Source organism: Asparagus officinalis, chromosome 6 (assembly GCF_001876935.1).
Source record: "Asparagus officinalis chromosome 6, Aspof.V1, whole genome shotgun sequence".
Lineage (NCBI taxonomy): Eukaryota > Viridiplantae > Streptophyta > Magnoliopsida > Asparagales > Asparagaceae > Asparagus > Asparagus officinalis.
Genome location: NC_033799.1, coordinates 55,839,877 through 55,856,502, shown reverse-complemented (window position 1 = coordinate 55,856,502; position 16,626 = coordinate 55,839,877). Strand labels below are relative to the sequence as shown.

The window sequence follows — 16,626 nt, the reverse complement described above, 5'->3', positions numbered from 1 at the left end:
TGATATAAACGCAAAGCTACTAAAACTTCGAAAGAACCCTTCTTTTTCAAGAATTAAGATAAAAAAATGTGAGAAATTAAGCAAATAAAGTATCCCTACCTTAGTTGTAACATGATTTTCAAGTTTCTTTTACCATCACTGATATCAACTAACATATTTCTTAAATTTGACTCTTACAAAGTCTGTAATTCCTACATTTAAGAACTGAACATACGACGTACCACGTTCCGTGCGTACTGTATAAGCCTACCCCCTTGTACCCATTTCCAAATGAGTGGTGTACCATGCTTCTGTTCCCGTCTTGTGTACTGGAATGAACTGAATTCCATGCAACTATGAATAAACTATTGTTATCCTATAGGACTTACTAAGACTCGTTCATTCTGATCCTTGCCTTTCCTAATCAGTGGAATATTGAACCAAAAGAAAGATAAGCATAACTCTTTCTTTAACTAGAAAGAGAATATCATCACAATAGATGACAACAAACATGCTTAAAAGGATGTAACACTTGTGCCATAATCCTAAACACACTACATAGCATGAACAAGTGATCTAATCTATGCTTTGATACTAACTAATGGAGAAGGAATTTGGACGTACAAAAATTTGCAAAATTCTAAATGATTAGAGTTATAAATAAAGAACACCCTTAGAACACTTGGAACAAGCATTTAGAATCTAACGTGGATGTTTCAAAAGCAACACATGAAGGTGCAGGAGATAGAAGTCATGTTGGATACTCATGGGTTTTCATCTTGTTCCTTTTGAATACTAAAGGTCGAGTTTTCTCGACAAGGGCATACTTGTTATAGAATAGTAAATTTCTAAGTTTGAAATGGAAGAGTTTGGAGGCAAATAATATGAGCTGAAACATTATCCTTTATCAGGTAACAAGTGAATGTAATGGCTATTAGGCCTGGAAGTTGGTTTATTTTTTAAAAGCTTTGGGTTTGTTTAGATTAATTTTGTTCTTATCTTTTATTTTTCTTCTTTTAGATAATATGGGAGAATGTTACAGATTTGATTTGGTTAGTTCTTATTTGTTTGTTGAGATTTAAATTTCTGGACTTGGTTAATATTTTAGACTTTAGTATCTGCAAAAGAGTTTGATGTACTTAGAATTGGTGAACCTATGTTATATTGATTGAAAAATAATGAATTGTTTGATTGAGAGTGTGGTTCTCTCTGTTTTTATGAGGGTGTGATTTCTTTTATTTTTCCGATGGTGTGATTCGATTACACTAGGGTTGTGGTTTCCCATCTTTTCTATGTGAAGCTGTGATTCCGCTTCTTTACCCTTATACTTTATGATTTCCCAAATTTCTTTAGTCTCCAACAAGGTTTTAAATTGCGGCCAACATGTCGGAGATTGCAGTTGACATGTCGGTTAGAGTAAGTTCCTGCAATAAAATCACACAAGTTCTATCTCTCTTCTTTCTTTCTCTCTCATGTTGATTTTTGGAAGCATCCGAGATTTCCTTGAGGCGAGTAGTTGTTCAGTTCTTCCAATTTTTTTTCACTCCAAATTTTTTCGCAAATGATGTGAATTTGGAATAGCTATGGGTGATTCTATTGTGCATGGTGTTGGTTTTTGTTTTCATAGTTAAGCTGGCTACTGTTACAAGCTTGGGGTTTCCGTTAAATTATCATGCCACCAATTTTAACTGTTTAGTATGAAACCTCTCACTCTAATTTGTTTTTGCAGTTTCAAAATGCATTAAATATAATAAGTTGACCACTGTAATTTTGTTGCCATTTGAACTTGTAGCCTACAACTTGGGTTATTTTCTTGACTTGTTAAAGCACACTTTAAGAAAAGAAAAAAAATGAGATAGTATATCGGAAATACAGTTTGTTATTGGGTGCGTTTCCGCTTCTAAACGGCTGGAACACGACAATGGCCTTTTTTGTGTTCAAAGGTGGAGGGGTGAGGCAGGTTATTGTGAAGGAGAAAATGAAGAAATGGGTTGTTTGGTGTTTGGTTGAGAAATTTGTTCTTTTGTGAAGAAAAGGGATCACGTGGGTGCCCTTTTCCTTGGCTTTTGGCTATTTGAACTTCTATCAGTACTTAATGGGGGATGATGCATCCCATGTGACCAAGCACATGGGAACTAAAGTGCTATTGGAAGGGTTTGATTGTTTTGTCTTTTTGTTGGAAATGGGGAATTACATGGATGCTTAGATATTTTGACTTGCTTTTTACATTTCGTTTGTCCTCTTCTAGATGGGGAGAGAGGCCAGAGCTTATAAGATGTTTGGAATAAAGATTGGAACTATGTGAAAATAAAAACTATTAATACGAAACATAATATTTTTATACTATGAAAATTATAAATATAGCGTATCTCCAAAATGTTTTTATATTCAGCCACCCTATCTTTTCCATATTTGCAATGTCCAGTACGCGCACCCGTACCTATGCGACTTAGTTGTTAGTTATCGACACATTTTATTTACATTTTTGTATATATTAGATATCATTTAAGACATTATAATATGTATGCACACATCTGATATGACACTTTGTAATTTACTAAATATCTCTGATATTTCCCCGATATCCACTCACCGATCAGATTTCGGTCGCCTCTGATATTTCGACCCTTGTTCCCAAACCCTTCACCATTTACGAGACCCTACCTTCCTATGAGGAAATGTCTAATTAATTAAATGTGACTTGCTGGATTGTACTCTTAACTGCTATTAGATGTCAACTGTTATATATTGATTGATCAACCTTGTGCGAGGGGTCACCATGCCTTTTTCAGCAAGTGTCATGCCATGGGACAACCCATATAGGGGGTCACAGGTACAACTGAGTATGTATTCCAAACGACAAAGTAATTATAAAGGAAGTGTGTTAAGGTTGTTGGCAGTCTTTAATTAGTCTCCATGTTTGGGGATTTTGATTTTTAAAGGAAGAATAGCATGGAGAAAGGTAATTCAAGTACAAGTTTTGGACATCTTTTAGAATGCACAGATTGTTTAGAGGTTGTATTATGTTTTCACTCAAATCATAAAAAAGATCAGCCAAATGTTATCACATAAATCGTATTGGGGTTATCGTAGGATTATTATCGTCCTTTTTGTAGTAGTAAGGAAAGTCTCCAGTCTAATATTATATCCTTGCAGTAGATTACTGTTTTTTCATCAAATTTTTAACCTCTATCGTATCCAAGAGATCAACTCGGTTAGGATTTTCAATGACAAAATCCATTTTTCACATATTCAATAGTTGAATGTTTTCATTTTCTTCTCAAGTTGCAATGGTTGGGTGTGTTATAGAATGCTAAGACTTATTCAGCTTAGTTCCTGCTAATTGTTATTTCATATGTCTCAAATTGAATTCTCCTTTTGCGTATTGATAATTAAAGACATATTTGGAAGAAATAGTACCGATATATGAACTTCAATTTTGCTATCTGTTAGCGCATTATTTTGGCAGCTGCTTGCTCTTAATTTATTTCATTTTCCTTCTCTAGTTTTTCTTCATTGGATTTATATGTTCCTTTTCCGTTTCAATAATATATAAAATGGGTATGGCTTTGACAATGTATTGCAGATCTACAAAGCTCAAAGAAATGTTGTTCTTTGTGTTTCAGCATGCCTTCTGTATTGGTGGGTACTGACTCATTGTTTTTCTGTCATGTCGAATTTATATTAGCATGCATCAATTTTCTTTCTCCCTTATGTCTATGCAGGTGCATCTTTCGCATTTGCAAGTTTCACAAGGACATCAAGGAAATGGAAGAGAAGGAGAAGCGTTACAAGGCTATGTAGCTTGCTCTGAAAGGTCTACTATTTTCACTATGATATCAGTTTATCCCTATGCTATTCATTTTTCCTAATCAATTGGGTTTATGATTGTTGGAAAATTGCTAATAATTTTTAAGCATTAGCCTCATACCACTAGGAAGTTTGTCATATTTTCTCAATTATCTTTTACTAGCAATGGAGAGCAAATAAAGAAGAGAATGCAACTATACAGTCCATGGTGAATACTTATATGGAAGTTTTAACACGAGTAGTTGTTTCTAACGTATCTATATGTTAAACATGCTAATCTGGAAGGCATTAAACTGCAAACACTATTTCTGTAGACAATTTAAGAGAGTCAGTAACTATAGGAAGCCTTGGTTCTCCATGCTTCTATTCATTTAATCTAAAAAACAATGTATTTATTATTGTAGATATTATATCTTCTTTAGACTTTTCACTTTCAACTGAATTATAGTTTGACATACTAGTAGATATGCACATGCATTTTAATTTGTATGAGCAATTCCTATGCATTTGTTCTATAAAGTATATATGTGTGTATTTTTGGGGTGTGTGTGCACAGGGATGGTTGCGGGCAGGTAGCAGACGTGGTTTGGTGGGTTGTTCTCTCTCTCTCTATACACACACACATGCACACACACACACAGAGTAAAGCTGGAACAAACTTAAGTGGATAAAAACTTTTGTCCACCATGTCACGCCTCCAAAATAGCCGCGGAAAATAGATGTGGGGCACGCGACAGCAGTGACAGCGCAACATAAGTCTCATGCACGTGTCAAGCCTGATACTACCTACTACATTGGTTGTCATAAAATTATAAAATCTGATACTGATAGTAGTTCAGAGCAACTATACATAACCAGTATTTTCAAACCAAAATCTCATCATCATATGCATTTACCTAACTCAAATACGTCATTTGCCTATATCCAAGGCAAAAGAGAGGCTCTCCTTTGTAATGTCTCCCAACAACATGCTGCAACAAAAAGTTCAGCCTATATGTGAAGCTACACCAGATCTGAACAAATAAAAAATGAAGGGGGTGAGCTAAAACTCAGTGAAGAACATTTCCCACTAGAGTTCCTAGATATCTAACAAAATAATAATTTTTTTAGAAATAGTGAATTATAAGTTTTGCACCGGAAATTCCAAAAAAAGGGCAAAATATGGTCCAAGAGTGACATACTATTGTTATCTTCAAGAAATAATATAATATTTTAGATTTCTTTCTTATGTACAGACTGGATATATGTAATATATTCCACAATTAGACTCTTTTAAAATCAAGGTAAATACTAAGAAAGAAAACAGATTATTAAATTTGTGCAAAACCAAAAGATTGCTATTTTCTCAAATTCACAGTCAAATGTCAGAATTTCAAATCTCGATGAGTTGTTCATGTAATTTAAAAATCACCTCATAAGTCACACTAAGACTATGAATTATAGCCCAGTAGCATGAGAATACTAAAATGCATCACGTAACACAATTTATAGGAACAGAAGCGCCTAACACTGCCGTAGGCCGCTAGCCACATCACAAATGCCCAAAAAGGGCCACATCACACATGCATAAAAAGGGCCACATAAAAGTGCATTCAAACTATATGGCAGACGCAAACACATCATCCATAGTGGACTTTCTAAAAACATCGAGAATCACTTGTCAAATGGGTTGATTTTGGAAACACATCTTTTGTCAAATTACTTGATTTCAAAACGCATCACTTATCAAATTGCTTGTTTTCAAAAACACATCACTCGTCAAATTACTTGATTTCAAAAATGCGTCACTTGTGCCAAAATAATATTGATATGTTCACTTATCAAAATTATAAATACTTTAAATCAAGTGGATGAGCGTAAATCTCCTCATCTCAATTAAATAGTTTATATATTTCACTTTTCTCTATTTTATCAGATACTAAATTACGGAAATTCCTTGAATCCATTAAACTGTTGAAACACATTCAAATTACTTCTTTTCTTCAAAAGTTTTCAAATAAAGCATTATTCACAATTAATTGAGATCGCATGAAACCAAAACCACTTATCTCATTTTTATGTGAAATCAAATTTACTTTTAATACCTTGTATGAAATCAAAATCATATTATGTATTAGGCCACAACAGAAATACATCGAATCACATTTAATTTTATATTCATGAAAAATAATAGATTATTTATTTTTTGAGCACAAAATCAATCAAATATAGCACTCATGCAATTTCATATTAGAAAAAGACTAGTGAGAAATAAACTCACCTATATATTAACTAGAGTCTTTCAACTTTGATCCCCCCTCGATGTCCACAAAATTCTTTATTATAATAAGACATAAGGTCAAGATCAAACACATGTAAACTCATACAGACCACTCCATAATCTAGGTTCAAATAGGTCCAATAGTGGTTAAGTCCCATAAACAGGGTCAACATAGGGTTATCATTATATAAAAGTTATTCAATAATTTTGGCCCTATTTACAATTTATGGCAAGGATAGGGGACTAGAGATAGTTATCCAGGCCCAAATTGGCTTTATGTTACTCTGTTTAGACCTTAGTGCAAATATTAGAAATGATAGGGTTCTACAAATAATTGTCCATGCCTACTCACAGCTCCAATCAACTCTATTTGGACCTACGACAAGACTTTATAAGGTTCAAACATCTGATATGTTCCAATTAGTTTGGACATTTATGCAAAGCCTGGAGATAGTAGAAGCTAATATCAAATTGTTCTTCTTTTATTCTTCGTTTCCTTTTCCCTTCTTTTTCCCAGTCATTTTTTCTCCTTTTGTTTTCATTTCTTCTTTCTTTTTTTCATATTTTTTTCAAGACACTATCATCAACGATTTGCTCTGCACGCTGGTGGCCGGATTTTGCCAGAGGGGTCACCGGAGGTTGGTGGTCGCCGGTGGTAAGACCTCGCTGGAAATCTAGGTTTTTTTAAAACCAAATCATTCTACAATCTCTTTTCCAATAACAAAAATCAAACCCTTTTTCCCTTCATTGTCCACTCCAAAAATATAATTGAGTGAAGGAAAACAGATTTATACCTTAGAGATGAGTTGGATTAATTGGATACTTCTCCTCCTCTTCCCTTCTCTTACCTTGTTGAAATTCAAGCTCCAGCAATATTTTGAGAAGATTCAGTTTTTTTCCACTCTGGTTTATTTTCTTTGTTTTTTTCCTTCTTATTTTCCCTTTTTCTCCTCTTCTTATCTTACTGTTGAGGCGGTGCAACACTCACATTCCAATGACAAAAAGCCATTGGTCCAAAGACGTCGCGACAGGAAAAAAGATGGGTAACTCTACATGATGCCCCCAAACTTCGCCATTTGCATATATCATCCATGCTTTATAAATATGAAATTAGTTATTTCTCAGGGTTACTACACTCTCCCCTCCTAATAGAAAGTTTCGTCTTCGAAACTTAACAGACTTTAGTTTATTTTCAAAGAGTTTTGGATACTCCTCTAATACAGAATCTTTATTGTCCCAAATGACTTCACTTCTGGAGTGAGTTCACCATTTTAGTTTCACATATCGGATAGTTCGATGTATATGCACTTTTTCTATACGATCTACAATATGCTTCTGGAAACTTTTGGAGCATTGATATTTGAAACACATCGTACATTTTAGTTGATGGTGCTAAGGCTAACTTGTACTTCACTTGACCTTACTATTTCATTTATGCGCAACTTTATTAACCCTTTTATTTTGATGAAAAACTTCATATAAATGGGCAAGAAACATTCTGACTTCATCCATCGGTTGGCTATTACCTAAATATGGTCCTTTCCTTTCAAACGTTTAGGAGAGCCAATGATGAAGTCCATGATGATATGTATTTTTTTTTTCAATTTTTTTATATTTGAACTCTTGTATATTTTTGCTCCTTAGGATATATGGTACGCATAATGACATATCTTGTTCACAAATCCTTTGCTTAATTCCAATGCCGCATTGGATACACAAATTCAAGATCTGAAGTCCATCTTATTAATCTTAAAGCTGATGATTTTTCACCTCGTTGATTTTTAACAGTTTCAAGTCATTTTGTGAATTTTACTTTATCTCTTCAACTGCAAAAATGTACTCAATTTGGTGTTTTTGATTAAGCGAACTTGAATTCTGATTCCCGGATGTCCTAAATCCACCAATATCTTCTCTTTGGGGTTTTCGATTAAGCGAAAACCCCAAATTTTGCAGTTCAGATGTCCTCAATTTGGGGTTTTCGATTAAGCGAACTTGAATTCTGATTCCCGGATGACCTAAATCCACCAGTATCTTCTCTTTGAAATAAAACCAAATGGGACGAGTTACACGAGCCTTTACGAGTATTAGGAATTATATTCCTAGTTGAGTTGATAATTGTTGGTCATATCAAAACTTCTCAAACTTCCAACTAACTTCAACCTCAATTTCTTTGAGTCAATGTATACTTTTAAATCTTGTAGCCAATATACATGCCACATTGTACTTTATAAAATTATTATCTCAAAATTGAGAGTTATTATTACTGTTGCCAATTCCAGAATACACTTCCAATCACTTCGTAGAAGCATCCTTATAAAAAATACTAATCCTTTCACCTCCAGAAGATAAAGCAATAGTGCAGTTGTAAGTCAAGACTCTTACTTGTGCTCATCTAATCAACCAACTGTCCTTTTAAAAGAGACGAGTCAAAAGCGAGGCAATGTTATCATTATACAACTTCTAATTTTAACCTTGCATGTAAAGAGACTTCATATTTCTAACACATTAGTTTATGTCTTCCAATTAACCACAATCTCTTATCTTGTGAAAGTCTGTGAATCTGCATCCTAAGATTATATGGTCAAGAAAAGATATCTCCTCCAATTAGAACTCATATTTCTTGAGTTTTTACATACACTTTACTTTTCCTTAGAATCTCCAGTACGTGATGTTTCTCATGCTTTTTCTCACTCTCTGAATGTACAAAGATGTCATCGATAAACACAATGAATAAACTGATCTGAAAAGGGTTCTAGACGCGTTATCTATGAAATATATAAATGTTGATGGTATATTCAGAGCCCAAAATAAGAACCCTAGAATTTATAACAATGATAAAAGGTACAAAATGTAGTTTTACAACATCACGTACCTTAATTTTAGATAACAATAGTTAGAATGAAAATCAATCTTGGAAACACTCTAAACTCTTCTTTTTTTTTAATTGAATGTCATTAATCCTCAATCTAAACACATATTATGAATTATTACCCAATTTGTTCTGCAAAAGTCAATACGTAGTTGCATGCTACTATTCTTTTTCTTCACACACAGTAGCGGTATATTTCATGGTGACACCTTAATACTAATAAAACCTTCTGCCAGAAGCTCTACCGACTTACCCCCAGTTCTTGCATCTTGGTTACTTTGTGATAAAGTTCTAAAAATCAAATTTCTAGCCAATACCCAGTCAATTGAAACCTGATCTCCTTATCTAGAGGCATACCTGTCAGTTTATTTTGGGATACTCTTGAAAAGTTCTAAAAATAATAACTAGCAGTTTATTTTGAAAATCCTCTCCTTGAAGAGTCAAATAATTTAAACATTCATTCTATAACAATCAACATACTTTGCAGACTGAGATAAATCTTAAGAATTTTCGAGATTCATGAATCTAGTAGAAAAATTCAAGATGCCTTTGAATACTACATCACCTTCTCATGACATAAGATGGAAGCATGCTTTGACTTAATCAATTCATTTTTAATATAAATCATGTATCTCCAATATCAATGATCTTATCCAAAAATCTAATCTCTAACTCTGCAACTCTGATATGTTATTAACACACTACCCCCAATATATACTTATTATTTTTTACCACACTTCAGAAAATATCTAGTTCCAAAATGTCTTGCTTTCTTTTATAGGTGGTCAAGGAGAATACTTCTCCTTCTTCAGAAAACAATCAATTTGGACATTTATGCAAAGCCTGGAGACAGTAGGGGCTAATATCAGATTGTTCTTTTCTTATTCTTTGTTTCCTTTTCCCCTTCCTTCTTCTTCCCAGTTGTTTGTTTCTCCTTTTGTTTTCATTTCCTCTTTCCTCTTTTCATAGTTTTGTTCAAGCCGTCATCATGAACAACTTGCTCTGCTCGCGGGTGTCGTACTTAGCCATACGGGTCGCTGGAGGTTGGTGATCGCCGGCGGCAAGACCTCGCTGGAAATCTAGGCTTTTTAAAAGCAAATCATTCTACAATCTCTTGTTCAAATAGCAAAAATTAAACCCCTTTTCCCTTCATTGTCCACACCAAAAATTATAATTGAGTAAAGGAAAACAGATTTATACCTTAAAATTGAGTTGAATTATTAATTGGATACTTCTCCTCTTCCCCTCTCTTCCTTGTTGAAAGTCAAGCTCCAGCAATGTTTTGAGAAGATTCAGGTTTTTTTTTTTTCACAATGGTTTCTTTTCTTTGTTTTTTCCTTCTTATTTTTCCCTTTTCTCCTCTTCTTATCTTACCGCTGAGGTGGTGCAACACTCACATTCCAATGACAAAAAGCCATTGGTCCAACGATGTGGCAATAGGAAAAATTAAAGGATGGAAAATTCTGCATAGTGCTACCTAAACATTGCCATTTGCATATACCATCCCTGCTTTATAAATATAAAATTAGTAATTTCTCCGGGTTACTACACACCATCTAAGCTAGCCTTTGATTTTGCTGAGATTTGTGCTTGACATGAAGGGTATCTTTGAGATATGTGCATAGATTTGTATACTTGCTAGCACAAATCTCAAAGCGAAATCAATGGATGAAAAAATTGGTGGACAATAAGCTCTTATCCACTTAAGTTTACAAGAGCTTTACTCTCTCTATATATAGGAAATATGGTTATGCTTAGTACCATGCACGAAATTGGTGCTTGGTAATCATGTGGCCAATTTCATCCACTCATCCAATAAGTGAATAATCAAGTGGAGATCATTTTCAGATGGATAACTTTAGATGTGCGGATAAGAAGTGGCTATGTTATTGCCAAAGGCGCCTAGGTTCTGGGTGCTTGATACCAAGGGGCCATTGCTCGATTTCTCTCTCTTCAGGGCGTATGTATAGTAGTAAGTATATATATGTTAGGTTATATATATAGTAATACTAGTACTTTATACTATAGTATAATTATAGTATAACGCTATTAGTAGTATCTAGTATATATATAACGTATATTATTGAGGAGAAAAGTGGATATGCTTGATACCAAATTTATACTTGGTGTTTGATAGTGAGTTGGCTTATTCTCACCCACTCATTCAAATGGTCCCCACTTTAAAATAACTACCCCTCAATTACCCAACTTATGTGCACTAGGGATGCTAAACCATATGCATATCCGAAAAAATATACATATCTGTATCCGTTAGGATACAAATATGGTTACTTAAATTTATAACCGATAGGATATGCTTACGGATATGGTTTTGTAGTGAAATATCCGGATCCGTATTTGAAATATCCGAATACATACTAGTTATACTGTTACGATAGTTTTAATCCTTGGATTATTGATTTGATGTTAATTTTGATGATCAAGATATCTAATATTAGCTTTTCATATATAATGAACATACTAATGAACTCTTTTGTATCACGTGAACTATATTTTTTTAATACTATCTAGTTTTCTTATATCTATTTTTTATCTGCATGCATATCTGCTTATATATTCGCATATATATATCTGTATCCGTATCCGATTTTGGTGGATATGGATATGAACTTTCCTTACTGAGACATCAGTATTCGCATTCGTATCCGAGACAGATAAGCGGATATCCATCATATCCGAACTGTATCCGTACCGAATGCACCCCTAATGTGCATCCATGTTAGTGTGGTCTCCCAATTTAATAAGTGGATACGAATGAGCCACATCACTATTAAATACTAAGTTTGTACTTGGTACCAAGCATACCCGTATTCCTTATATGAGAAAAATGAGTATGCTTGGTACCAAGCACAAAAAGTTATAATTGGTAGTGAGATGACATAATCCCCTCCATTCATTCAAATGGTTGTATATCCCCATGCACTCCTCAACCCATGTGAATGTGGTCTCCCATTTGAATGAGTAGAGGGAATTGTGCTACCTCACTACCAAGCATAAAATTTATACTTGGTACCAAGCATACCCATATTTCTATATATATATATAGAGAGAGAAATATGGGTATGCTTGGTACCAAGCACAAAAAGTTATGCTTAGTAGTGAAGTGTCACATCCCCCTCCACTCATTCAAATTTGGGATCATATTCACATGGGTAGGGAGTGGATGGGGATGTGATACATCACTACCAAGCACAAAATTTGTGCTTGGTACCAAGCATACCCATATTTCTCATATATATATATACATGAACTACACTATTAATAGTATTCAACATTCGGATATTGTCCACCCAAATTTAAAATTTGGGTTTCGAAATTGATAATGCAAACTGTTCAATTTCAATGTGATCTACTATCTATGAACTAGCCAGAATTTTTTTTCAAAGATTTCAACACAATTTGCTCATGAATCATACATCATCAAAATCAACGATCACGATTTTTTTAAAGTGTCTTATTTTTGTTCCTCTTGATGAATGATTCAAAACACATCAAAAGCCTTTGAAATTTTATTTGTACATAGTTCATGTGCAGTAGAACACATGCGCTGTTTGGGATTTTAATTTCAGAACCTAACTTTTAAATTTGGGTTGATACTTCTTGCATATTGGAAACTATTAATAATAGCCTTGCTCAACTCTCTCTCTCTCTCTCTCTCTATATATATATATATATACATATACATATATGAGAAAAATGAGTATGCTTGGTATCAAGTATAAATTTTGTGCTTGATAGTGAGGTAACATATTTCCATCCACTCATTTTAATTCCTAACCACTCCCTAATCCATGTAAATGTGGGCCCCGATTTTAATGAATAGAGGGGAATATGCTACCTCACTATCAAGCATACCTATTTCTCTCTCTCTCTCTCTCTATATATATATATATATATATATATATATATATATATGAGATTAATGTGTATCATTGACAAGGAGGAGATTTTCCTCCTTGACAATGATATGATACAATCCCTACCATGTGAAGGAGAGAGAATAAAGTAGGAGAGAGAATTTTAAGGATACCCATTACTCTCTCTCTATATATATATGGTGGGGATTGTGCCACATTATTGTCAAGGAGGAAATCCCCCTTCTTGTCAAGGATACCCATTACTCTCTCTCTCTCTATATATATATATTGATTGTTACGACTTACGAGGCGGTGACTCAATTTGCAAAATGAGCTACCAAGAGATAATAGTTGTGAGGCCCACACCATTTTATTTGATTAGTTGGGTGAGCCTCACTAGTCTCTCTTGGTAGCAAATTTTAATAAATGAGGTGCTACCTCATACCCATTAATCGTGTGAGCGCGCGCGTTAAGGTAGCACCTGTGTGGTTAAATCTCAACCTTGATTAAAAGTACTATCTCGAGTGAGCATTAACTCAAAATTAGGTAGGACCCATGCACCTTCACCCTCTCTATGGATCACGATCCCAAATTTTCCTTTCACATATTTTAATACTCCGCCTCCAAGTCAAAGACCGACCACCTCACCGGTACTGCTCCCATGTATCTCCGTCGCAAGCTACCGCAAAACTACCACTGCCTCTTTCACGGGCCAGTCTTAGCCAACCATCAAAAATTGATGAAATGCCCTTTCCAAATCCTCTCTCATCCCAATCACATCTTGTTGTTTTATCGATTGCGTCTCCTCTTTTCTGAAATCGATCACCAGACCGCTACTGCCACCGCCCCCTCCTTTTCCATTGCAACCTACTACCGCCATCCCCTTCTTTGTGGCCTTCTCTTACTTCGCAGCCCACCACCACCACTCACCCCTTATCTTTCTTCGGAGTTTACCATTACCTGCCTTCCCTCCTTAAAGGAGACTACCACCTCTGCCCCTCTTCCTCCAAATTTCTCCAACAACCAACTCGCTTTCAATTGCCCCTACAATTCTCCTCTCCTCTTGCGAAAACCCCCCACTCTAGCCTCTCCTACACCATCTAAACCCAGTCATGACCCTCTATTTGTTCCCTTACGAATAGACTATCATGCTTCATAGTTCATTTTCACAAGGAAAAACAACACAAAATCTGACATCTATAGCTTCAGGGTTGTATTACTTGAGATGCTTACAAGGAAATCACTGGTACAAGCGTTGGCATGTGATGATGTCGATTTGCTGAGATGGTGAGTTTGTTTGTGAAAGATGAGTGGGCGGTGAAATTGTTTGATGTCAACCTGACGACTTGTAAGAATGCTATGAGATGATACAGATGTTGTTAGAATGTTTGAGCAGAGCCCAACTTTGGAGGAGGTGGTTAATATGATGGTAGAAATCTAGAAGTTGATTTTTGAGAGTTGGACAACGAAAGTTTAAATCTTCAAATGTTGAAATACTATGAATTGCAATGTAGAAGAAAATTGAGATATTGCAAATGTTTCTATATTTATTGTTAATACAACTTCTAAGGTTGTGGTTATGATTTTCTTTTGATTAAATAAAGTGATTGAGATGGGGATGTTGCATGATAATTATTACTAGGTTTGTCACAGTTGAGGTAGTGGATTAGAGAACTGTGGAGGTGGTTGGCAGGCTTTTAAAGGGAGTGGTTCGTTATGGTTTGATGTAGGTTCCTTTGCTTAGCTTGATGGTCATAATAGTGTATGGGGAGTATGTAGTAATGAATGAATTGCTTTTGTGAATCAAATTATGTTTGAGCCATCAATTTTTTGGTGTTGAATTGCCTCTTCCATTTGATTCTCTCTCTTTATGATATATTATTGCTAAGCAAAGGAAAAGATTAAGAATGTATTATGAAGTTTACATATCAAATACATGAGACTATTTGATAGTAGTCATGAGATGATGTATTGGTAACTAAAAAATATCATGACATTTAGCTACTAAGTTAGAGTGATTAAGAAAACCACTAGGTAGGTAGAATAAGCTGATAACAATAGGATTACTATGAATTTAAATATTTTTAAGGCACAGAGTGACTTTAATATTTGTTTAAGCCTAAGCATAGAGAAGAAGCATCCTAAGACTTGTTTCTAGCACAAAATCTAAGATTTCATTCATTTGACACAAACAACAATCATGCGGCGGAATGACAATGATGTGCTCAAGCTCCAGTAATCTAAGATCTCAACCTATACCCGGGATATCCTTACACCATCTGACAAAGATCGATTCTTCAACAAAAACATCTTCTCCCAATTTACCATCAATAAACCAACACAAATCTGTCCTTTTCAATCCAATAACCCTCTCTCTAACCTCTTTAAAGGCTTCACATCACAACATAACTCAATCATCACCTAAAAGCACAAATCCGTTCACAAACCTTTTTTTGCACTTTTGAGTTTTATTTGGACGCAACATTTACATATGACTTTATATATGTATAACACGCTGTATACATATCTCTAGGGTCATTTACCTTCCACCACCTGCACATCTCAACTTGAAACACATTAAATACAAATGGACGTTCGTCATTAATCAAACTAAGTCGATGCGTGATCTACATCTAACAATCTCCCCCTTTTAATAATAACAAACTTGAAATTGAAATTAGAATACATAAAGTGTCAAAATCTAAATCAAACCATCTAAGTTTTATCAAACCACTAATAATGATCAATGAGTGCAAAACAAAACTGTTAAGCATGTATGAAACACAAGTGTGTATATGAGCATGTTATATTAACACACTAAGCTTTCCCCAAAACCAAGCTATCGTTCAAAATCAAAATCTTAAAAACCCTAATTTTCCCTCAAAAAACCTAATTTTCTCTCAAAAAATTATTCAAAATTTCACTCTAAAAAATTTACTCTCCTAATTCGGTTCTCCTATTCTCCAATTTCCATTTAATTATTTCTCCCACTTTGTTATCAAAATAGTAATCATGAAAACACATTATTACATGATTCGACCGATAATATAAATATTTTCGCAATGCTAGCAAAAAGAAGTTGAAAACCAATGAAGTCCCTTTCATGTAAGTATAAAGTAAGATTTGACTATAAAAAATATCACAAAATACGTGGGAATCTCATTAGATAAAAATACATGGAGAACAAATATTAAAGGGATATTACATACAATGTATTACATATCAAATAAATATCAGATGACCAAAATTCATATCGGATTGTGGAAAGTAGGGATATATTAGGGATATGTAAAAAATATCGGGGTGTCTTATCCGATGATGTTCATACATAACATAACATCATAATATGTAACCTAAACATATTAATGAATTCTCAACACAAAAATTCCGTTATGATAAATATTTAGAGCTGGGGAGAGCTGAGAGTGGAGAGATTTGAGAGATAGATCTGGCTTTTGTAGGTTCGAGTTTGAGTTTTGTGGTTTTAGTTTGATTTTAGATTCGGGTCTAGGTTCCCAAACCTGATCCAGATTAGGACCCACCATCAAATTAAAAAACAACGGGATTTTGCCAATATCTTGGAAGGGATATATTGACTGATATTTTCGATATTCGCCGATATATCGGACAAAAATCCCAAAAAGCAGAAAAACACGATAAAAACATAAGTATCATCGTGGTAACGTCCTTAACCCAATATATCGGCCGATATGGTGTTATATAGGTCGATATTTAATACATTGCTCACATATATTACAAAATTCACCAAAATGCAATTCCTTTTTAATAATATGTCATGATAATATAAAAGAGAATTACTTTGCTCAACA

At 34.4% G+C, this 16,626-nt stretch overlaps 1 pseudogene; it reads left to right on the top strand.

Moving 5' to 3' along the window:
- LOC109845217 overlaps window positions 1-16,626 on the top strand; it is a 39,788-nt pseudogene that overhangs the window by 13,369 nt on the left and 9,793 nt on the right.